The sequence below is a fragment of the Schistocerca americana genome, chromosome 1 (genome assembly GCF_021461395.2).
Source record: "Schistocerca americana isolate TAMUIC-IGC-003095 chromosome 1, iqSchAmer2.1, whole genome shotgun sequence".
Classification (NCBI taxonomy): domain Eukaryota; kingdom Metazoa; phylum Arthropoda; class Insecta; order Orthoptera; family Acrididae; genus Schistocerca; species Schistocerca americana.
In genome coordinates this window covers 711,291,223-711,316,610 of record NC_060119.1, presented here as the reverse complement: position 1 = coordinate 711,316,610, position 25,388 = coordinate 711,291,223, and the positions used below count along the sequence as shown (strand labels likewise).

Sequence of the window (25,388 nt, the reverse complement as noted above, 5' to 3'; positions counted from 1 at the left end):
TATTACACTTCTCCCTTTAGACTGCCCCACAGATAAAAGTCACAAGTGGTTAGGTTCGGCGAACGCGGCGCCCACAGTCCTTTGCTGACAGTCCTTTCTTCAATGAAACTTTCAAGAATTAGTGAGGTTGACTCGCATGAAGTGGGACAGGTCACCCCATCCTTTTGAAAGTCAGCGCACGTACGTTCATGGAGGGTCAACTGTGCGTAAAATTCCTCAAATATTCGCATATGTACAGCAGTTTTTACTGTTGTTTCAAAAAATAAGGGTCCCACAATCCGAGTTGCTGTCACGGCACACCACACTCCGATTTTTTCACCGTGAAGAGGATCCTCATTAATGGTATAGGGATTGTTTGTTGACCAATATATGGTGTTCTGGGAGTTCGTGTGTCCTGTCAGATGGAACCAGGTTTCATCATTCATGAAATACAGCAGCGAATCCAACATTCCACTCTGAACTGTATGACATAGCTACAAGAAGCGGTTCACGCGTTTTGCCTTATCCGCTTCCTTCACGTCTTCGAAGCATGTCATTTTTTAGGGCTTCATCCCTGTATCGTGTAAAATACGTGTCTCTGGACTCTAGATCATTTGTGCTCGAATATCCGCGATCACAACAAGTGTACGAACGAACGGCGCTCGTTTATTTTTTTGCGTTTGCAACTGACACAGTAGCATGTCACTTTGTTACCAAATGCTGCTCTTTGCTGGCATGGAAACGCCAGGAAACTTCTTTGCAAAGAATATACTTGTTGTAGCTGGGATTCACAGTCATACAAAACTTTTTGAAGGACATCATCTTCACGCCAGTGATTGTTATACCTGTAACAGTCACTGGCATAAAGATGATGTCCTTCAACAAATTATTTGAAAAATTGTCCCGCGTTTTCTTAGATGAACTGGTAGACACGTACGCTTCCATTATTGAGATTCTTTCTTGAAGAGAATATATCTTGCTGAGGCATTTACTTCATGCATTTTAACCAAGTCGCAACGGCTTTCGTACTGACCGACAATAACCAGTCTACTACTTGGGGCCGGTTTCTCGTGCGCCACCCTGTATTAAGGTGGATTCACACTTGATGGAACGTCACGGTCATGTCCGTCACGTCAAAAGATTCTCGTCTGTAGTTCCAATGGTGGCATTCACACACGCCGTCAACGGAACTTTATCGACAAGTCACGTCTCGTCACGTCAGCGTCACGTCATGGTTTCTCAGGATGAATGTTTCGACGGACCATACTGTAGCAAATGGTTCAAATGGCTCTGAGCACTATGGGACTTAACATCTATGGTCATCAGTCCCCTAGAACTTAGAACTATTTAAACCTAACTAACCTAAGGACAGCACACAACACCCAGCCATCACGAAGCAGAGAAAATCCCTGACCCCACCGGGAATCGAACCCGGGCGTGGGAAGCGAGAACGCTACCGCACGACCACGAGATTCGGGCCATACTGTAGCCTACTTGATGAGAAACTGTTACATTAAGTGCACAGCGTGAACTAACACGAAAGTATTCCCCGCTGACTGCCATTGCGGAAAGATCTTAATGTGTACTGGAAGACAATACTAACTGAAAGTATTTTATTTTATACACCGAAGGAATACATTGCAAAATAAACGATACGTATCTTGTTCAATGTGCTTTACTTACGATTTCTCCAGTGGAATAGCGACAAGAAAATCTGGAAGTAAAGCTGATGCTGATGGAGAAGTTTAAAATAAGATCCGTAATAAACTAACAACGAACTGCAGGTAGCAGACATTTATATGTAAACATAGTTGAAGTACACTAAAACGACCAATCTAGACATACCGTAGGCAAACCATCAGTTTCTGACCAGGTGATATTGGACACCTAAATCTTGAATTTCTCTTCGTAATTTGTATTTGCATCTTGCTTAACAGGTCAAAAAAGCTGTTGTTTAGACATTCTGAAATATTTATAAAACGATGACTCCTCCTCTACCAGCTCCTTGTAAAGAGTGTGGAACTGTCTTTCGGAGTCTCGATTTTTTAACATTTTTCTAATCCAGACTATTTTTTTCTCTCTGTTCCTCATCATCAAGTGCAACAGCAATCATTGCAAACTGCATTAAACTAAATTTAGGCGTTTTATGGAGATCTACCATGAAATACGAAATAGCGCCTCTGGTGAGTATTTTATGAAGCACGACGTTCTTTCGACGTTGACGTGCCGTGTAGTGGGAATACTCAGAAATTCCTCTGACCCTCAATGTTCAAAAACGTGACGGTTACGCAACTGTGACGTTCCGTCAATTGTGAATCCACCTTTACTCTGTGTTTAACGTTGCTCACTGCATATTACACTGTTGTGACTACCTATGTGCACAGAAACAAAGGTAACAGGGGATGCAAACCGAATAAATCATTGTTGCTTTGGTCGGCTGTAATGGGCAGCAGAGGCCACGGGTATCGGTCACAAATACTAAGTCAAAATTGGCCAGGTTCCGACGCTACTATGAGCTTTGTCTTCAGAATTAAACTAACTGTTCTAAAACATAATAGGTATATAAGACATTAATAAACTAAAGTGTGTACTGACTGGAAAGAGATGCAGTACTTACAAGTCACAGTCTAAAAAATCTAAGCCGGAAAGGCGACGTCATGAAAAGTTGTGAATAAGATAAGATGGCCCGCATCTCGTGGTCGTGCGGTAGCGTTCTCGCTTCCCACGCCCGGGTTCCCGGGTTCGATTCCCGGCGGGGTCAGGGATTTTCTCTGCCTCGTGATGGCTGGGTGTTGTGTGCTGTCCTTAGGTTAGTTAGGTTTAATTAGTTCTAAGTTCTAGGCGACTGATGACCTCAGCAGTTGAGTCGCATAGTGCTCAGAGCCATTTGAACCATTAAGATAAGATGGCGAGCCGCTAAAGGCTGCTCGTACCTGAGTGAACATGGGTTGCAACAAAACTAGTTCACTCAGGTACGGCCGGCCGGAGTGGCCGAGCGGTTAAAGGCTCTACAGTCTGGAACCGCACGACCCCTACGGTCGCAGGCTCGAATCCTGCCTCGGGCATGGATGTGTGTGATGTCCTTAGGTTAGTTAGGTGTAAGTAGTTCTACGTTCTAGGGGACTTATGACCACAGCAGTCGAGTCCCATAGTGCTCAGAACCATTTGAACCACTCAGGTACGAGCAGCCTTTAGCGGCTCGCCATCATATCTTATTTACAAATTTTCATGACGTCTCCTTTCCGGCTTAGATTTTTTAGACTGTGACTTGTAAGTACTGCATCTCTTTCCAGTCAGTACACACTTTAGTTTATTAATGTCTTATATACCTATTATGTTTTAGAACAGTTAGTTTAGGTCTGAAGACGACGCTCATAGTAGTGTCGAAACCTGGCCAATTCTGACTTAATATTTGTGACCGAGGGCTTATTTGTTCTAATATAATTCTGACACGGTCACTGAACCTTAGCAGCTATGTTCGAAGTTTTTTTCTGAAATTTTGTCTATGGAGATCGGATCCCCCTTGTATAAACTGGGAAGGGGTTCGCCATACCAAGACAGGTGCTGCACTCTTGCTGGGCCGTCAGCAGCAGACGGCCCGTTTTAATCACGACTCTGCAAGGACTGACCTTTTGTCCTGAGCTGACTACTACCCGAACCGATGGGCTGGCACGGCGAGCCCTCTCGCCGGCCGCGCCCTCTTTACCGGACACGCCGTGTCAGCGAGGTTCCCCTGCACCGGCCGTTAATGAAAACGCCTTATTAACCCGGGCCCGGTAACGGCCGGAGCCTCTGGAACAGCAGATTGTGGCCGCGCCTTGGGATCCTCTTTTCTTTGCGGGGGCACCCCGTGACGCCCTAATTTAGGGCTCTCCTTCAGCGCGGTTAATCTGCCGGAGATCGATGGCGTCCCGATAATTGGTTTCCTCACGCTGAGGGACGCATTAGCGCCATAATGGCGCCAACTGCACCTGAAAGCGCAGACGCGGTCACCGCGTGTGCGTCGGCCTGCGCCGCTGCGATAGCGGACGCGGCCCGCGCTCTTGTACTACAACCACACCCACACCCATGCCGGCGTCTCGTAGCAAGGGGTGCAGCAGCGTACGTGTGGCGCGGAACACACGAAGGTATGTCGGTAGGGAGGTAACAGGCGTCCTGCTGCAGGAACAGCAGCATTCAGGGTACCACACCTAATTCTCTAATCTGCAAGAACTAGGATATGTTGACGGTAATTTTGTGCTTTCGTCGTAACATTGGAATATAAACAAGTACTGTACGTTACTACTTCTCTATGTGCCATTCTTCTCAATTTTAATTCCTTGTATCCCTATATCACAATGGTTACTTTTGAGAAGATAAAGCAAGCCAAGAAGTGTAGTGATTATAGAACAATTAGTCTGATATCGCACGTGGCAAAGATCATTGCAAGAATACTAAATAGACGGTTGGAAAACAAAATTGAAGGAGTGATGGAAGACGACCAGTTTGGCTTCAGGAAAGGAAAAGGGACCAGAGACGCCATTGGCATGATGAGGACATTGTCAGAGAGTTTTCGCCGTTAACGAAGAAGTTTGCGCTTTTTTTTTATAGACTGGCAGAAGGCCTTCGACAGAGTCAATCGGAATATATTGATGAACATCCTTAAGGAAATAGGAATCAACTGGAGAGATCGGAGACTTATAAGGAACTTGTACCTGGGACAAAGGGTAAAGGTACGACTGAACTACAGAGAAAAATGGCTCTGAGCACTATGGGACTTAACAGCTGTGGTCATCAGTCCCCTAGAACTTAGAACTACTTAAACCTAACTAACCTGAGGACATCACACACATCCATGCCCGAGGCAGGATTCGAACCTGCGACCGTAGCAGTAGCACGGTTCCGGACTGCGCGCCTAGGAACTACAGAGAAACAAACAGTGTGGAAATAGGTAGGGGAGTGAGACAAAGAAGTTGTCTGTCGCCAAGTATCTTCAACCTGTATGGAGAAATGCCGGCGAGAGAAGCGCTGAAAGGTTGTGGAAACTTCGAAGCAGGGGGACTTCTCATCAACACCATCAAGTATGCAGACGACCTGGTAGAGCTCGCCAAAAATCAGAGACAGCTGCAACACATGATGAACAATTTGGTGTAAACGGGAAGAAAATACGGCATGGAAATCAACATCGAAACATCTAAAGTGATGCACATATCAAAACGTGAGAAACACTTGAAGATAACTGTTGACAATCGGGAACTGGAAAATGTGAATCAGTTCAAGTACCTGGGAAGTTTTATCACAAAGGATGCCCACTGCACCAACGAAATCCGAGCAAGAATCGCCATGGCCAAAACTGCTTTCTACAAGAAGAGGACTCTGCTGACCAGCAAGATGAGTTTGGCATTGAGGAAAAAACTGATAAAGTGCCACATTTGGAGCATTACACTGTATGGAGCAGAGACATGGACCATGAGAAAGAAGGAGAAAAAATACGTAGAGAGCTTTGAAATGTGGTGCTGGAGGAGAATGGAAAAGATCAAGTGGACAGATCGCATAAAAATTGACGATTTACTGCGAAGAGAAGGAGAGAAGAGAAGTATTCTGCGTACAATTCTTCAGAGAAAGGCCAACTGGATTGGACATGTACTTAGACATGAGGGACTCATACATGATGTCATGGAAGGGAAACTCAAACGCAGGACGAGGAAGAAGAAGAATCCAACATCTGGACGACATGAAAGATGGAAGGAGATACAACAGACTGAAGGAAGAAGCTGAAGACAGGGAACAGTGGAATCAGAATCAGAAATTCTCCGTACTAAGATATGGACCTGCCACTACGCAGAATACTACATAATAATGGTTCAAATGGCTCTGAGCACTATGGGACTTAACATCTGTGGTCATCAGTCCCCTAGAACTTAGAACTACTTAAACCTAACTAACCTAAGGACAACACACACATCCATGCCCCAGGCAGGATTCGAACCTGCGACCGTAGCGGTCACGCGGGTCCAGACTGAAGCGCTTAGAACCGCACGGCCACACCGGCCGGCTACATAATAATAATAATAATAATAATAATAATAATAATAATATTAATAATATTAAAATTATATTAATAATTAATATTATTATTAATAATATTAAGACATGACAATGTAGCTGACATATATAGAATACAAGGACACAAATACAGACATTAGACCATTCTTGCATAGACCGCCAAATAACCCACAAGTCGAAACAACAAGAAAAACTATCAACACAATCATACACAACAAAATAAATGAAAACACAACTATGGAAGAGTTATAACTACTGGTTTATATAGGAGCACTCACTACACTAAATATACACACTAGGCAGAGATCAGAACCAATCCACACACAGAAGAAACCCACAAAACCAGCATGGCAACACAGGCTACAGATCACAATAGAAAAACTGAGAAAAGACATTGGACAGCTAACACAATTTATAAGAAATGAAATGTCAGAAAAAAAACGAAAAAGGTTAGGTAAAATCTCACAACAAGAAGGGATAGAGCAATTAGATGAAAAGAAGCAGAAATTACAAGCATTGGCCAAACGACTTAGAAGATACAAAAAAAGTGAAAATAGAAGGAAACAAAACCAAACATTCAACATAAACCAAAAGAAATTTTACCAGACAATAGATAACACACACATTAAAATAGACAATCCACCAAACATAACAGACATGGAACACTTCTGGAGCAACATATGGTCAAACCCGGTACAACATAACAGGCATGCACGGTGGATACAAGCAGAAACAGATACGTACAAGATGATACCACAAATGCCTGAAGTGATAATTTTGCAACATGAAGTCACCCAAGCAATTAATTCTACTCACAATTGGAAAGCCCCTGGAAAAGATAAAATAGCAAATTTCTGGCTAAAGAAATTCACCTCAACACATTCACATCTAACTCAATTATTTAACAGTTACATTGCAGACCCATACACATTCCCTGATACACTTACACATGGAATAACTTATCTGAAACCTAAAGATCAAGCAGACACAGCAAACCCAGCTAAATATCGCCCCATAAAATGCCTACCAACAATATACAAAATATTAACTTCAGTCATTACACAGAAATTAATGACACATACAACACAGAACAAAATTTTCAATGAAGAACAAAAAGGCTGTTGCAAAGGAGCACGAGGATGTAAAGAGCAACTGATAATAGATGCAGAGGTGACATATCAAGCTAAAACTAAACAAAGGTCGCTACACTATGCATACATTGATTACCAAAAAGCTTTTGATAGTGTACCCCACTCATGGTTACTACAAATATTGGAAATATACAAAGTAAATCCTAAATTGATATAGTTCCTAAACATAGTAATGAAAAACTGGAAAACCACACTTAATACCCAAACAAATTCAAATAATATCACATCACAGCCAATACAGATTAAGCGTGGAATATATCAAGGAGACTCATTAAGTCCTTTCTGGTTCTGCCTTGCTCTGAACCCACTATCCAACATGCTAAATAATACAAATTATGGATACAATATTACTGGAACATACCAACACAAAATCACACATTTGCTATACATGGATGATTTAAAACTACTGGCAGCAACAAATCAACAACTCAACCAATTACTAAAGATAACAGAAGTATTCAGCAATGATATAAATATGGCTTTTGGAACAGACAAATGTAAGAAAAATAGCATAGTCAAGGGAAAACACACTAAACAAGAAGATTACATATTGGATAACCACAGCGACTGCATAGAAACGATGGAAAAAACAGATGCCTATAAATATCTAGGATACAGACAAAAAATAGGAATAGATAATACAAATATTAAAGAAGAACCAAAAGAAAAATATAGACAAAGACTAACAAAAATACTGAAAACAGAATTGACAGCAAGAAACAAGACAAAAGCTATAAATACTTATGCTATACCAATATTGACCTACTCATTTGGAGTAGTGAAATGGAGTAACACAGACCTAGAAGCACTCAATACACTTACACGATCACAATGCCACAAATACAGAATACATCACATACATTCAGCAACAGAAAGATTCACATTAAGCAGAAAGGAAGGAGGAAGGGGATTTATCGACATAAAAAACCTACATTATGGACAGGTAGACAATTTAAGAAAATTCTTTATAGAACGAGCAGAAACTAGCAAAATACACAAAGCAATTACTCATATAAATACATCGGCTACACCACTGCAATTTCATAACCACTTCTACAACCCTTTAGATCACATAACATCAAGAGATACGAAGAAAGTAAATTGGAAAAAGGAAACACTACATGGCAAGCACCCGTATCATCTAACACAGCCACACATCGATCAAGACGCATCCAACACATGGCTAAGAAAAGGCAATATATACAGTGAGACGGAAGGATTCATGATTGCAATACAGGATGAAACAATAAACACCAGATATTACAGCAAGCATATTATTAAAGATCCCAATACCACAACAGATAATTGCAGACTTTGCAAACAACAAATAGAAACAGTAGATCACATCACAAGTGGATGTACAACACTAGCAAATACAGAATACCCCAGAAGACATGACAATGTACCAAAAATAATACATCAACAGCTTGCCTTACAACATAAACTTATAAAACAACATGTTCCCACATACAAGTATGCACCACGAAATGTACTGGAGAACGATGAATACAAATTATACTGGAACAGAACCATTATAACAGATAAAACAACACCACATAACAAACCTGACATCATACTCACCAATAAAAAGAAGAAATTAACACAACTAATCGAAATATCCATACCCAATACAACAAATACACAAAAGAAAACAGGAGAAAAAATTGAAAAATACATCCAACTGGCTGAGGAAGTCAAGGACATGATCTATCAACTACAGGAGTCATACCACACAATATCCACCAGTACATAAATGCAATACAGCTACATCCAAACTTATATATACAACTACAGAAATCTGTAATTATTCATACATGTTCAATTACCCGAAAGTTCCTAAATGCAGTATAACACATACCATACAGTTAAAAGAAAGTGACGCTTGATCAAGGTCCGCGTCACTTTCCATTTTTAACCAGACTTAACGTCTGAGAAAGTAAAGAAATAATAATAATAATCCCTATGTACTTAATCTGTGTATTGGCCTAAAAAGTCAGCAAATGTCATGGTATCTCTCTGTATATTACTATAGTATCACATCTCGATAATCAGACTATTCAGTTCTTACCTAGATATCGAGTGACATCGTAGTCATCGATAAACAAAAATATTACCAATTGACATTTTTCTTCCATTATTTCCTTGCTATTGATCTCATATTATCATCACGCCGTAAGAAAATATATATGTGTGCATTCGTCATGAAATATGTAGTTGTCCACCTTTAATCAGTAAACTAGTCTTCGGGTTATCGCATGTCTTTCTGACATTTATACATCCATTATTGTAATTGAGCCGTGGTGCGCCTTTTCTGGCACACCAGCTCTGTGGCACGACTATCGATTAGCCGGCTGCGCTACGATCTTTGCCCCTGTTGTGATCTGGCGGTGGGTATTGGCGGTAGGGAGTTGGTCGTCGGACTCGCTACGAGGCGCTAGGACTTGCTTGAGGGGACGACGGAGCAAACACGTGGGCTCGGTCAGCGCTGGTGCGGCAAGTCTACCTTGCAAGACGGTCGCGAGTTTGTGGTGGACCTGTCTGATGTCAACTTGGGGCCCTGCTCGTCGCATTGCTTTGGGGACTGTTTCCTCGGAGAGACCCATCCCTCGAGACCATCTCGATCAACTCTCTCCATCGTACGTGTAAGTGGTTTCGGTGCCTTCGTTTCATCAAACGATTTATACTGCAGCGAGTGTATTTGTTGGTCGGTTCTAATGTACGTGTTGTCGAAGTAAGAGCAGCCGGCTGAGTCTGTGTGACTATATGCTAACCAGCAGTTACTATTTGCTTTAAAATCCGCTGGTTGGATGACTATTAAAAGGGAGATTAGCACGAAGGCGTGCGTATGATTTAGGGTTATTGTCATCAAGCGACGTCCCTGGTACATTGCTGTAAAAAAAAAAAAAAAAAAAGTTTGCAGACCGTTATTCTGTTATTTGTAAAATTTGTGTTTATAAAGCTAGTCATTTATATGTACTTCCTTATAAACTTGCATTTACTGAATGCACTCACTCAACAGTAATTGGTTTGTGTATTTTGTTTATCAATTTCTTAACATATATTGATTGATGTTTGGTTGGTGTTTGCAGTGTCTTCTGCGGTCTCTTTGTGTTCCAGTTTCTGCGAGTTGGGGTGCGTGAGTGCGGCGCACAGAAGCTGTGGCGTGTCATCTAACGGTGACTTACGGCTGGGCCCCAGCGTTTAGGTGTTGTTTTGGACGGCTGGTCTGCTGCTTCCGGCATTTGAAGCTAAGTCACCCTTTGCCCAGGGGAGCCTGGCGTCACTGTCCGTTTGATAAACACCTAACATCTGTCATGTATTTAAAAAAATTAATTTGCACCCCAATTAATTACATTAAGTGTAACGTATTATGCTGGTTGTGTTCTTGCTAAAAAAAATTTTTATCTGTGCCATCTTTTAAAGTAATTCAGATTTATTGTTCATTAAGTAATTCTAATTTGCTGCTTGCTTGAGAAGGAAGCTATTGGTCATTTTGGACTGTTTTTAAGACGGCCACATGTTGATTGTGTGTTAGCTGTTTTATAAATGTGGTCTTGAATAAATTGTTAATTAATTGACCTACTAGTTGTCGTGTTAAGGAGTGACATTATAGGGGCCGTGTCCTTCCATGCTAATCCCGACTTCCTAAGTCACAGTAATATGCCAAGATGATATCTTTTTATGTCCTGTTTTGTGTATCAATGTATATACTACAATTAAACAAGTAAAAACGGCATTATAAGTGGAAATTTCGATATGACGCCTTCTATAAGACGAAAAATATGACACATGGTATGACAACTTTCTGCCACAGTGAACAGTTACTGTTATCTAAATTCTGTCGCATTTAACCTCATTCATTCAGCCTTTACCAAAAGTTTAATGTTAACTGCCTTATTGGGAATAGTTTTTCTGATCTTTCGAATTCACGAAATATTATTAACTATTGTGTTTTCATTTTATGTGACTGACATTGTACACTCCTGGAAATGGAAAAAAGAACACATTGACACCGGTGTGTCAGACCCACCATACTTGCTCCGGACACTGCGAGAGGGCTGTACAAGCAATGATCACACGCACGGCACAGCGGACACACCAGGAACCGCGGTGTTGGCCGTCGAATGGCGCTAGCTGCGCAGCATTTGTGCACCGCCGCCGTCAGTGTCAGCCAGTTTGCCGTGGCATACGGAGTTCCATCGCAGTCTTTAACACTGGTAGCATGCCGCGACAGCGTGGACGTGAACCGTATGTGCAGTTAACGGACTTTGAGCGAGGGCGTATAGTGGGCATGCGGGAGGCCGGGTGGACGTACCGCCGAATTGCTCAACACGTGGGGCGTGAGGTCTCCACAGTACATCGATGTTGTCGCCAGTGGTCGGCGGAAGGTGCACGTGCCCGTCGACCTGGGACCGGACCGCATCGACGCACGGATGCACGCCAAGACCGTAGGATCCTACGCAGAGCCGTAGGGGACCGCACCGCCACTTCCCAGCAAATTAGGGACACTGTTGCTCCTGGGGTATCGGCGAGGACCATTCGCAACCGTCTCCATGAAGCTGGGCTACGGTCCCGCACACCGTTAGGCCGTCTTCCGCTCACGCCCCAACATCGTGCAGCCCGCCTCCAGTGGTGTCGCGACAGGCGTGAATGGAGGGACGAATGGAGACGTGTCGTCTTCAGCGATGAGAGTCGCTTCTGCCTTGGTGCCAATGATGGTCGTATGCGTGTTTGGCGCCGTGCAGGTGAGCGCCACAATCAGGACTGCATACGACCGAGGCACACAGGGCCAACACCCGGCATCATGGTGTGGGGAGCGATCTCCTACACTGGCCGTACACCACTGGTGATCGTCGAGGGGACACTGAATAGTGCACGGCACATCCAAACCGTCATCGAACCCATCGTTCTACCATTCCTAGACCGGCAAGGGAACTTGCTGTTCCAACAGGACAATGCACGTCCGCATGTATCCCGTGCCACCCAACGTGCTCTAGAAGGTGTAAGTCAACTACCCTGGCCAGCAAGATCTCCGGATCTGTCCCCCATTGAACATGTTTGGGACTGGATGAAGCGTCGTCTCACGCGGTCTGCACGTCCAGCACGAACGCTGGTCCAACTGAGGCGCCAGGTGGAAATGGCATGGCAAGCCGTTCCACAGGACTACATCCAGCATCTCTACGATCGTCTCCATGGGAGAATAGCAGCGTGCATTGCTGCGAAAGGTGGATATACACTGTACTAGTGCCGACATTGTGCATGCTCTGTTGCCTGTGTCTATGTGCCTGTGGTTCTGTCAGTGTGATCATGTGATGTATCTGACCCCAGGAATGTGTCAATAAAGTTTCCCCTTCCTGGGACAATGAATTCACGGTGTTCTTATTTCAATTTCCAGGAGTGTATTATTGTCCACTTTAAACGATTCATATCGTATTCTCTCATATACTGTTACTTGTACGTACATATTGTTAAAAAGAACCCAGAATATATTCATCATTCTTCATGAGATTGCTGCCACCAGGTGGCACTCTTCTGCATTACTCTATTAGCCCAACTGGTATCCGGCAGTACGTAGGCTGCAGCCAACTCAGATATATGCGGCACTTGTTGATGTGTGCCACACCGGTATGACTCTGTGTTGCCACGAGGACATTGTTACCTTTTTCAGTGTTTTACTCTCTCTTCATTATTAGGTACTGTTTTATCAGGTATATATTGGAATTTATAAATGTAATTTAATAATTTATTTAAAAGGAATTTTTGTTATTTCGTATTCATAGTCCGTTACGATGGTACAAAAACAAATGTGCTGTTTATCGCCCAGTACGATTTCATAACCTGCACTTGAGTGTATATCAAAAAGAACTTAGGTGAAATCGTTAATTTACTATTACAGCTACAATATTTTTGTAACCTTGCACATCTGAACATGGCAGCTTACCCCGCCGAAACTAGTAATGCAGTGTACTTACATGCGATTAAGGCAATAAAACATCGTATCTGAAGCTTTCTTTACATTGAAAAGGAAATGGTTCAAACAAAAGTTGTTTTGTTCCAATTTGTATTCCATAACTAATTTGAGAGCTGCTGTTGTGGGCGTCTGAATGGTGCGCCACCCTGGAGCTTATGAAGATGGCGTCTGTTCTTTCGGACATGTCCGAAAGAACAGATGCCATCTTCATATCGTTTAAGGCTGACCGGCTGATGACCTTCTTCAGTGCGGATGCACACGATTTGCCTGAACTCTCACGGGACTCGGTGGATTGTCTGCCGCGAGTAATTGGTATAATGGCAGGGGCACTACGAATGTAGTGTGCGGACTATAAGTTAAGAATGTGGATCTCACGGGAGAGCGTGCCGGCGATAAATCCCTGCAGTCGCTCGATCGTCTGTGCCTTCGGTGGCTCAGATGGATAGAGCGTCTGTCATATAAGCAGGAGATCCCGGGTTCGAGTCCCGGTCGGGGCACACATTTTCAACTGTCCACGTTGATGTACACTCCTGGAAATTGAAATAAGAACACCGTGAATTCATTGTCCCAGGAAGGGGAAACTTTATTGACACATTCCTGGGGTCAGATACATCACATGATCACACTGACAGAACCACAGGCACATAGACACAGGCAACAGAGCATGCACAATGTCGGCACTAGTACAGTGTATATCCACATTTCGCAGCAATGCAGGCTGCTATTCTCCCATGGAGACGATCGTAGATGATGCTGGATGTAGTCCTGTGGAACGGCTTGCCATGCCATTTCCACCTGGCGCCTCGGTTGGACCAGCGTTCGTGCTGGACGTGCAGACCGCGTGAGACGACGCTTCATCCAGTCCCAAACATGCTCAATGGGGGACAGATCCGGAGATCTTGCTGGCCAGGGTAGTTGACTTACACCTTCTAGAGCACGTTGGGTGGCACGGGATACATGCGGACGTGCATTGTCCTGTTGGAACAGCAAGTTCCCTTGCCGGTCTAGGAATGGTAGAACGATGGGCTCGATGACGGTTTGGATGTATCGTGCACTATTCAGTGTCCCCTCGACGATCACCAGTGGTGTACGGCCAGTGTAGGAGATCGCTCCCCACACCATGATGCCGGGTGTTGGCCCTGTGTGCCTCGGTCGTATGCAGTCCTGATTGTGGCGCTCACCTGCACGGCGCCAAAGACGCATACGACCATCATTGGCACCAAGGCAGAAGCGACTCTCATCGCTGAAGACGACACGTCTCCATTCGTCCCTCCATTCACGCCTGTCGCGACACCACTGGAGGCGGGCTGCACGATGTTGGGGCGTGAGCGGAAGACGGCCTAACGGTGTGCGGGACCGTAGCCCAGCTTCATGGAGACGGTTGCGAATGGTCCTCGCCGATACCCCAGGAGCAACAGTGTCCCTAATTTGCTGGGAAGTGGCGGTGCGGTCCCCTACGGCACTGCGTAGGATCCTACGGTCTTGGCGTGCATCCGTGCGTCGCTGCGGTCCGGTCCCAGGTCGACGGGCACGCGCACCTTCCGCCGACCACTGGCGACAACATCGATGTACTGTGGAGACCTCACGCCCCACGTGTTGAGCAATTCGGCGGTACGTCCACCCGGCCTCCCGCATGCCCACTATACGCCCTCGCTCAAAGTCCGTCAACTGCACATACGGTTCACGTCCACGCTGTCGCGGCATGCTACCAGTGTTAAAGACTGCGATGGAGCTCCGTATGCCACGGCAAACTGGCTGACACTGACGGCGGCGGTGCACAAATGCTGCGCAGCTAGCGCCATTCGACGGCCAACACCGCGGTTCCCGGTGTGTCCGCTGTGGCGTGCGTGTGATCATTGCTTGTACAGCCCTCTCGCAGTGTCCGGAGCAAGTATGGTGGGTCTGACACGCCGCTGTCAATGTGTTCTTTTTTCCATTTCCAGGAGTGTATATCAATGCCCGTCAGCAGATAATGGTATTGTAATTTCACCTGGGAGCGTAGTCCACTCTCTGACGGGGATGGAGAGGACGCAGCTTCTCCCTTGCCTCGACGCCGTTGGTGTCCGTGGTGAGTGGTTTCAACTTCTGGGTGGCCGCAGCTGCAGCTCCATAATTAGGATTCCATCCATTACCGTCGAAGGAAAGTGTTATTTGTGAGTTCATAGCTGTTGACTTTTCCGGAAATAGCCGTTCTACAGCTGCACGTTATTGTTGTTTATTTTATTTATTTATATTTTATTCTTTGCCTCTCAGTCCTGTAATCAAGCAAGCTGTCAAGCTGGAATTCGACGTTATCACTAATAACAGACTAAAACACAGGATGGTCCTAAAGTCTTTGTAAAAATATAAATATTTATTTTACAAGTTGTGGTTTATGACAAATGAAGGAACAAATCATCAAGTTTGTTTGCATATCTTTGTTGCAGGTAGAAACTGAGTAGAGAGCACTACAATCGTCATCGTAAAATGACGTCCCGCGAGAAGACGCAGTGTGTTCCGTGGTACCGCGAGAGAAAAATCCCCAATTACTGTGCGGCGAAATTTTTGAAGGCAATACGAAAGAGAAGCATCAGATAGAAGGCGTATTGTTGCATGGTACATGAAGTTTAAACACACCGACAATGTGTTGGACCTTCCGCGAATAGGGCAGCCTTCGGTCGGTGAATAGAGTGTAAGAGCTCTGCAACAGGCGTTGTTTAGAAGCCCTTCTAAGTCTATTCGATGCGCATCTCGTGAATTAGGACCACAGTGCAAAGAATTCTACACAACAAATTGCATCTACAAGCATATAAGGACTAGACAAAGCACGTGTTATAGGCAGATGATGGAAACTGTCGACCAGCTTTTGCGACTGAGATAGTGGCACGAATCAACAGCAGCAACGAGTATCTTCGACGAATTTGTTTTTCAGAATAGGATACTTCCCCTATCCTCACACAATGTGAGGATAGGGTTTGAAAAGTCCACACGTTGTCATAGATCACTTTAGGGATGACCCTAAAATGAATGTGTGGTGCGGTTTAATGCGGAACAGCGTCATTGGCACTTTATTTTTTGTCGAAAAATCAGTAACAGCTAACATTTATCTGGCTAGATCTGTTTACGGAAGAGCAACTGAGAGACGTGCAGCCAGATATGATTTTACAAGAAGATGGTGCACCACCGCTTTGGGGATTGGATATTAGAAATTTTCTAAATGAGACGTTTCCTGACAGATGGGCTGGACGTGATGGTCTAGCTGTCTACCCTGCAAAATCACCAGACATAATTTCTTTTTCTGGGGTTATGTAAAGAACAAGGTTTATGCTACCCATTTAGCTCATATGGATATAATTAGAAGGGGGACAACAGATGCTGTTGCTGGTGTATCACAAGAAATATTGTCAAACTTACGGCGTAAAATCGAATATCGATTAGTCGTTCTTTGAGCAACGAACGGCGCACATGTTAAAGTTTATCGATATCATAACAAAAGCTTGGTGATTTATTCTTTCATTTGTCACAAACCAAAAATTTGTAAGTTTTTTAATATTGATAATTACACAAAGACTTTAGGCCCATCCTGTATATCCTATTCAGTTTTAGCATAATTGTGACCAACTTCCACCTTGAAAACTTGACTAATTACAATGAGAAACAAGTTACAAAAATAGAAATATAAGCAAACAAAGTAAAACCAATAAACACTAGCTACGGAGCTTTTTTTCAGAAAAAGCGCTACAGACCCATATGCAATGTATTCTTACTACTACCTAATTTCTTGTGAGACCCACAAGGGAGCTATATCACTGAATCTGTCACGTACGTATAAATCTGTTATTCTGGAGCAAAAAACTAACTAGTTCTATTTTTAAAAAAAACCGCTTCTGACTGTTGCATATTTTTAGACTATGTCATTCAAGATTTTTTGCTAGCTCAAGCAAGTAGGACTTCTGGAATCAAACAACCTCTCTCTGCGCCACTCTCTTGTCACATCAAAATTAACATTGTAATTGCAGATTCCAAAGTTAAGACGTCCTATACAAGGTGTTAAAAATTTTCCATATTTTCAGAGGTGGTAGTACGGATAAAAAAAAGGAAAATTATGGAGACGTGTGCTCTGAAAGACGTACCTTACGAGCTATGAGCACTCGTTCATCTTCGCTGCTGTGAAACAAATCTCTTCTATTGCAAGATCTCTGCTATTACGAACGACCTACAGAATGCAGTAAACAAGCCAGAACACATTATTCTGTCAGAGGCTGAAAAATTATCCAATCAGTTGCAAATAAAGATTTATTAGCCCTTGACCTGGGTTTCGATATTTGTAAAAATATCTTCTTCAGAAGTAGTGGGCATTGTTACATCACATGATGGTACATAAGAGGCCCACTACTTCTGAAGAAGGTATTTCTACAAATGTCGACACCTAGGTCAATGGCTAATAAATCTTTATTTGCAACTGATTGGCTGATTTTTCAACCTCTTCAAATTTACACAGTTCTGTTTCGCAGTAATGTTTAAGATTATTCTGTTACTCTGAAACGGCAGAGCTTTTAATGTAATCTGCTTGCTATTACATACGACCTGCTCATTAAGTCATCGCTAAACAATGTACACAGTATGGTGTCTATTCATAGTATGCTATGCTTCTTTCCGACGTCCTGGGGAATCAGGCACTCTCTGAAAACTCTAGAATGGTCACGGGCGCTCTGGCAAGCACTGAAGACACGTTCCTGCAGTATTTATACATAATTAATGGGGTCTTGAGTACACCAGAGATTTCAAGAGACTCCACAACCAAAAGCCCAAGGGTTTAAGATCAGGGGAACGAGTTAGCTCAGACCAATTCATTGCATGTTAAGGGACAGGCAAGTCATTTGAAAGGAACTGTCGGTGCCTTGCATGCATTAACTGAAAATCGGTGCTGATGCCTTTCTTCTTCAACTGCGTGTGGAGGCATAGCAACATTTTATGTGGAATCGCCCAGACCAGAGGAAGACTATCCCTAATAGATGCCGTACACAAGTTCCAGGATCTTTTTTCCACTCGTGCAATACTCGTTCCTCCACAACAGGCGTACGAAGGTGTGAGATCTGCTACGATCTGACGTTGTTGGAGCTATGAAGCAGAGTCTAGTCGCTAGAAAAGACAGGTGAATAATTGTGCAGATGGTACTCTGTGTTGTGGATATTTTTCAGTATACAGGACGAGGACTCGACAGTTGCTTCCATTTGCCAGACCATAACAGAAGATTATACCTGCCGTTTCCTGAGCGGAATAATAGGTTTTGCTATGCTGGTAAGTGCAAAGATAAAACTAAAATGTAAAAGCATTTCACAAATGAAAACTATAATGTGCTTATGGTACGTTTTGTCGACAGTCCCCGTTTGGGGAGCTGAGCCTACCGGTGTTAGGCCGTTTATTTGATGCCACTTCGGAGATTTTCACGTCGATGATTACGAAACATGAGAACCCCACACACACACACACACACACACACACACACACACACACACAGACAGACAACCGGTCTCGAGCGGTGTCTGCACACGAGTTAATTTCTTTTTCCACAGCACCTCCGTACTTCCACGGCTACTTTGCTTGTATACCGCGGAAGGGAAAACGCTAAGTTCCTAGGACAACGGTTGAGCCCAAATTTACGCTTTTTGCTGAACAGTGTTGGCACCACTCTGTGTTGTGTGGCGGACGCAGAAGAGGACGTGTCAACAGCTCTTTCCACCCGAAGAGAGAGTGGCAGACAGAGAACGTGTTGCTACCAGCCAGAGGAAGTAAATATGCCCAAATCTGGTGTGAGTGATATGGACAGTGTTACACCATATGTACCAGTCCGATATTTAGCAATCTTTGTGTACACTTTATTTACACAGGGTAGGCAAGAATTAACTCCCTATGAAATTGTTTATAACTTTTTAATACTTAACTAATTTTCATGAAATACAAAACTTTTTTTTGCTACAATGGTAGAGTTCGTTATATTAGGTCATTGCAGATATCAGTGGAGGACCATGGCGCAACGTGTGAGCTTGCGTGAGCGGGCTCAGCTGGCACCCCGGCACGAAGTATGGCGACCTGTGTTACAAGTACAGAGATGGTGGTGAAGTGTGAAAGGACCTCGTGCTTCGGTAGGTACAAAGACCATAAGCAATTGCCTGTCGAAGCTAAAGAACACAGGTTCTGTATCAGATGTTAGAAGAAGAGGTCGACCACCATCATCCTGGACGGAGGAAAGCGTGCAAGTGGTTCGGGAAATGTTCACTCGAAATCCGTAGAAATCACAAAGATAGGATTTCGTGAAAATGGTTTAACGCGACACACAGTCCGATCTGTTCTGAAGAAAGAATTGAACTTCCGTCCGTCGGAACCATATTACTGCCAGAAGATTGTGATTGTCGGTTGGAATATGGGTAGATGATGCTTACCTTGTAAGCATATTTGCCGTAATATGCTGTTGTCAGATGAAGCCATACTTCATGTAGGGCTGTTTCGTTCAGCGGCACAATTGTCATCACCGGGGAACTGAGGATCCGGGGATGGTTGTTGAACAAAGCCACCATCGCCCAAAAGTTCGTTGTGGTGCGACATGATATCCACGAAAGTTGTCGTCCATATCTCATTCGGGACACAATGAATAGAGAACAGTACCTTGATATCCTCGAAAATTCTGTTCCACATGCGACAATTACAATAACAATCGTTATGCAAGATGGGGCCCCGCCTCACTCCACGTATCCTGTCCGCGCGTAGCTCGACACCTATTTTCCAGCACGCTAGTTGAGACTTCGTGGCCCAATCGAATGGCCAGCGAGGAGTCTTTACCTAGCGCCCTGCGATTTCTTCCTTTGGGTGGTGGGCGAAAGTGGAAATTTGTCTCAGAAAGCCAAAAACTCTTGATGAACTCCAGCAGTAAATTTGCCAGGTTCTTGGAAATGCACCGCTGTATTATCTGCAGAAATCTGTCGCAGACATCCACATCCGTTAACGGAAATTTGTAGATAATGATGGTGCTTATGCTGAATTTTAGCATTCCGTAACTGTACCATTGTAAGGAACAAAATGTTTTTTTGTTTCCTGAAAATTGGTTGAGTATTAGATAAGTTGTGAATCATTTTTAATAAATAGTTCAATCTCGCTAACCCTGTATAACGGATATTAAACGGATAATTAAACTTCCATTTCATTCTCAAATGATTTCCATAATCAACATCAGTATGAGGAAAGAATACACTTTTTCATTTGGTGCGGCATGCAAGAAAACATCTTCCGAATGTCACAATGACGAATTTCTTGCCAAGCCTGAAACCCAAGCTGGTCAGCTGATGAGGACGCTGGTTGGAGGCTGGTAAGAAAGTGGACGTCTTTCCTTTGTATCGCAGACAAGCTCTGTGGTGACAAAGCAAATGACAAGGCATGCCACTCAGTGATCCGTACAGTCCTCAAGGCGTTTGTGATGTTAACTCAAGCGTGGGTTTTGCGTTATCCTGTTGGAATTGGCCTATGCTATGTGGTACCATGGTCATAAAGGTTATCACCACGGGATCTACCGTTCTTCAGTCATACTTGCGAGAATTCAGCCTCTCTTCAACAATTGTCAAATCACTCTTACTGTCATATCCAACAATGATTTAGTGAACTTGAGAGGTATGAAGTAGAGAATTGCTGCGTTGCTGTATCTGGGCAGGGTGTTCGCAGCGCAAGACATTCAGTTTCAGTCATTGTTTTCTGTACAGACAGTCTGAAATGTTTGAGGATCATTTCGATTTGTGAACAATCATGTGTAGCCTTCAGTATTTGGTGCTTTACTGTTGCTCATTTAATGGAGCGGGGAAGGAGTTTTGCGCGTTAATTTTGGTCCTTACGAAGCGTGAGTGAGTAACACGGAGCCTGATTAGGAATAGCATTGATTTAGATTTACATATTGGCCTTCATCGCTATGTTATCGTTCTTTTTATCATCACTCCGAGAGACTGGTTTGATGCAGCCACCCACAGTCGTCTATCCTGTGTAAGTTTCTTCATCTGTGCATAGCTACTGCAAACTGTATCCATTTGATCCTGCTTGCTGCAGTCAAGCTTTGGTCCCCTTCTACAGTTTTTATCCCCCATAGTTTTCTCCATTACCAGCGTTAATATTTCCTGATGACTCAAGATGTGTGCTATCATCTAATCCCTTCTTCAAAACAACAATCCAAAACTGAATTATTTCCACCTTTAATAACGTTATTATATTCAGCCTGTCAGGAAGGACCTGTTCTCACTGAATCGAAGAAGACACTCAAAAACTTAACTTTCACATATAACATAATTCTGGAGCGTATTCCGAGTCAAAACGTAATGATCCACCTGGTATTAAAACAGACTTCTACATGTAACAAACAATGATGATGAAGATGTCAACTGTCCTCGCTCACACTTGATATTGTGGAATCCTTTGGTTGAGGTAACGAGCTACGTCCGTGCTATCTTCTTGTTTTGTAACAATGGCTTGGTGAGAAATATTAGCAACAATTTCAAATTTCCCGCAGATGATGGGGTTGTGTAAGAACAAATAATGCCCGTAAAAGTAAGTTGGCAAATCGTGATTCCGCACAGGCTCAGATTTCTGGATGTGGCTCTTGCTTTAAAGAAGCTAAAAATTATATCTACAACTACATGCCTGCTCTACAATTCACAATTAAGTGCCTGGCAGAGGGTTCTACGAACCACCTTCAAACTATTTCTACACCGTTTCATTCTCTAACAGCGAGTGGGAAAAATGAACAGTTAAACCTTTCTGTAGGAGCCCCGATTTCTCTCGTTTTATTGTGATCGTTTCTCCCCATGCAGTCTCGAGACAATAAAATATTTTCACATTCAGAGAAGAAAATTGGTGATTGAAATTTCATGAAAAGATCTCGCCGCAAGGAAAAACGCTTTGTTTCAGTGATTGCCATTCCAACAATCTTTCCATGTCCGTGACAGTCTCTACTCTATTTCGCTATAAATTGATTACAAAACGAGCTGCCCTTCTTTGAACTTCTTCGATGCTCTCCGTCAGTCGTACGTGGTAAGGATCACATACAGCACAGCAATACTCTAGCACTGGATGAACAAGGGTAGTGTACGCAGTTCCTTTAGTAAACCTGTAGCATCTTCTAAATGTTCTGGCAATAGAAAGTAGCCCTTGATATGCGTTCCCCACAACATGATTTATGTGATCACTCCAACTTAAGTAATTGTAATTCCTGGATATTTAGTCGAACTGACAGGCTCTAAATTTTTTGTAATGTATCGTGTGATCGAAATTTAACGGGTTTCTTTTTGTACTCATGTAGATGACCTCAAACTTTTCCTTACTGAGAGACTATTGACACTTTTCACACCATTCAGTTATCCTGTCTAAGCAATTTTGCAATTGGTTTTGATCTTTTGATGAGTGTATTATATGGTAAATGCAGCATCATCTGCAAACAATCTGAGGGCTACTCAGACTGTCCCCTAAATCGTTTATATACATTGGGAACAGCAGAGGGCCTATAATACTTCCCTGAGGAACACTGGATGTCACTTCGTTTTACTCGAGGATTTTCCGCCATTTACTACATGCTGTGACTTTTCTGAGAAGAAATCTCGGATCCAGTCGCACAACTCAAGCAATACACCGTTGACTCGGAATCTAATTAAAAGTCTTTTTTGAGGAACGCTGTCAAAAGCGTTCTGGAAATCTAGAAATATGGAATCAGTCTGAGATCCACAGTTGACAGCACTCGTTACTTCGAGCGAATAAAGAGCTAGCTGTGTTTCAGTAGAACTATATTTTCTGAAGCGGTAATGACTGTGTGTCTAGGTAATTCAAAATGTTCGAACCAAGTACTAATCCGAAAATCTTACTACAAATCGATATATATGTCCCGGAACTTAAAATACTGTGGTAATTGACTAAATGATTAATATTGAAGAAATTAATGTCATACAAATATATATAAGTCAGTATGGAATAAATACAAAAATTTCATTGTGGTTGTAAGAAGCTGCAGGTATCCTTTTGCACTATAATACTACAGTACAGGATCGATATTAAGCAGCTGTGTTGGGAGATTTGTGAGAAACGTGTGAGTAATTAAGTACGACGTGAATTGTCACAGGCTTCTTTGACTATCTGCAGCAGGCACAGGAAGGCTGAAATACAGTATAACTGGCAGAGGTTTCATCAAAGACTCACATTTATTCAACACTCCACCCTGAAGTGGAATGAGAAGGAATCTAAAATTACGGTACAATAAAAAATCCTTTTCACCACAAACTTCGCAAAGTAAGTGCGAATGCACAAGTAAAAGTGAAACAAAAAAATTGCCTCGTCGTCACCGAGTGATTCACGTCTAACATGAATTTTGCTTAAATCGATCTTTGACAAAAGCAACGTAAGGCTATTTGCATTTTTATGCTCGATATCTTCAACTTTCTAATTTTATACCTTTTGTAGAACAAACGCTGAAGTTTAGGAGAATAAATTGCATCTGTTAGTGAGAAACTGCAGTTATCAGATTTATCTGGAAACTACGATGTTATCAAAGCTCAGCCAACCGACTTCAATGTCTCCAAAATAAAGCTCCTGTTAATATACGTCATCTGAAGTTGGGCATCGAAAGTAAGTTAACTGAACAAGAAATGAATTCAAAGTATTCGTCTCGAATCGCGATACTCTTACTAGTTAAGCCGGAATTTCTATACATTTTGTATAAAGCTGTGTACTTCTAAACACTGAGTCTGCAAAATGGTGATATTGACTACTGACTCGGTAATAGCTCCCGGTTCTTATAGCTCCAGTGAGTTGTAACGCTACTGGAGTCATTTTATTCGCAGACGTTATCCATTTACATAGAATCCAGACTATATACGATAAATTCATTTTTATACCAGTTTCATTCTTACACTTAGGTAAGTTATCTGAATGACAAAATGATGCAAAAACATTACTGGAGGCGCCGGGTATCGATCCCGGTACCTCTCACATGCTAAGCGAGCGCTCTACCATCTGAGCTACGCCCCCAAGATGGAAGCAGGTCTGACTTGGCATTAGGGCGTGCTTCGTTACGCAGCCAACCTGTTACTCGGCCAGCTCTGGTGAAACCTGTTGGGTGTGGCCGCCGCCCGGCGCCGCTGAGTCTGCGGCTGCCAAACTGTTACGGAGAAAGTGTAAAGAGTTAAGTCCAGCGGCTGGGGGCGTAGCTCAGATGGTAGAGCGCTCGCTTAGCATGTGAGAGGTACCGGGATCGATACCCGGCGCCTCCAGGAACCACCTTTTTCACTCCTTTTGTTACCTCCAGTTCTAACGGCTGCAGACAGTGTAGTAATTTTTCTTACGCCGAGAAGTTAAGTTCAATGAGATACCTCCCGCTCAGACTTTGTGTTCAGCGGATGAGCAGGTGGAATTCTACTCGTGTTTCTGTAGGTAGAGCACGCGAGGTCGGGACGGAAGACTTGTCTTCACACAGAGGTGGACGGTTTCGCCGAAATGTCCGTCAGACCGACAAGCCTGTGAACCGGCGCCTAAATGTTAGGGGAGACATTGAACTGAGACAATAATGGCATGTGATCCGATTCATCTTACTTTTTTCTAACCTGAAATGTATCTAGTAGTTTCAGCACTATTGAAGCAACAGAAACAGAAAACTACACCACTGGCCATTAAAATTGCTACACCACGAAGATGACGTGCTACAGACGCGAAATTTAACCGACAGGAAGAAGGTGCTGTGATATGCAAATGATTAGCTTTTCAGAGCATTCACACAAAACTGGCGCCGGTGGCGACACCTACAACGTGTTGACGTGAGGAAAGTTTCCAACCGATTTCTCATACACAAACAGCAGTTGACGGGCGCTGCCTGGTGAAACGTTGTTGTGATGCCTCGTGTAAGGAGGAGAAATGCGTACCATCACGTTTCCGACTTTGATAAAGGTCGGATTGTAGCCTGTCGCGATTGCGGTTTATCGTATCGGGACATTGCTGCTCGCGTTGGTCGAGATTCGATGAGTATTAGCAGAACATGGAATCGGTGGGTTCAGGAGGGTAATACGGAATGCCGTGATGGATCCCAATGGCCTCGTATTACTAGCAGTCGAGATGACAGGCATCTTATCTGCATGGCTGTAACGGATCGTGCAGCCACGTCTCGATCCCTGAGTCAACAGATGGGGACGTTTGCAAGACATCAACCATTTGCACGAACAGTTCGACGACGTTTGCAGCAACATGGACTA

The 25,388-nt window shown here is 43.4% G+C and overlaps 3 non-coding genes across 3 annotated transcripts; 2 read left to right on the top strand and 1 right to left on the bottom strand.

Moving 5' to 3' along the window:
- The first annotated feature begins 13,568 nt into the window (after window positions 1-13,568).
- Window positions 13,569-13,643, top strand: Trnai-uau. The gene has a single exon. It is a non-coding gene; the product is annotated as a tRNA-Ile (tRNA).
- Window positions 13,644-24,101: 10,458 nt separating this feature from the next.
- Window positions 24,102-24,174, bottom strand: Trnaa-agc. Its single transcript has one exon. It is a non-coding gene; the product is annotated as a tRNA-Ala (tRNA).
- Window positions 24,175-24,343: 169 nt separating this feature from the next.
- Trnaa-agc lies at window positions 24,344-24,416 on the top strand. The gene has a single exon. It is a non-coding gene; the product is annotated as a tRNA-Ala (tRNA).
- The last annotated feature ends 972 nt before the right edge of the window (window positions 24,417-25,388 follow it).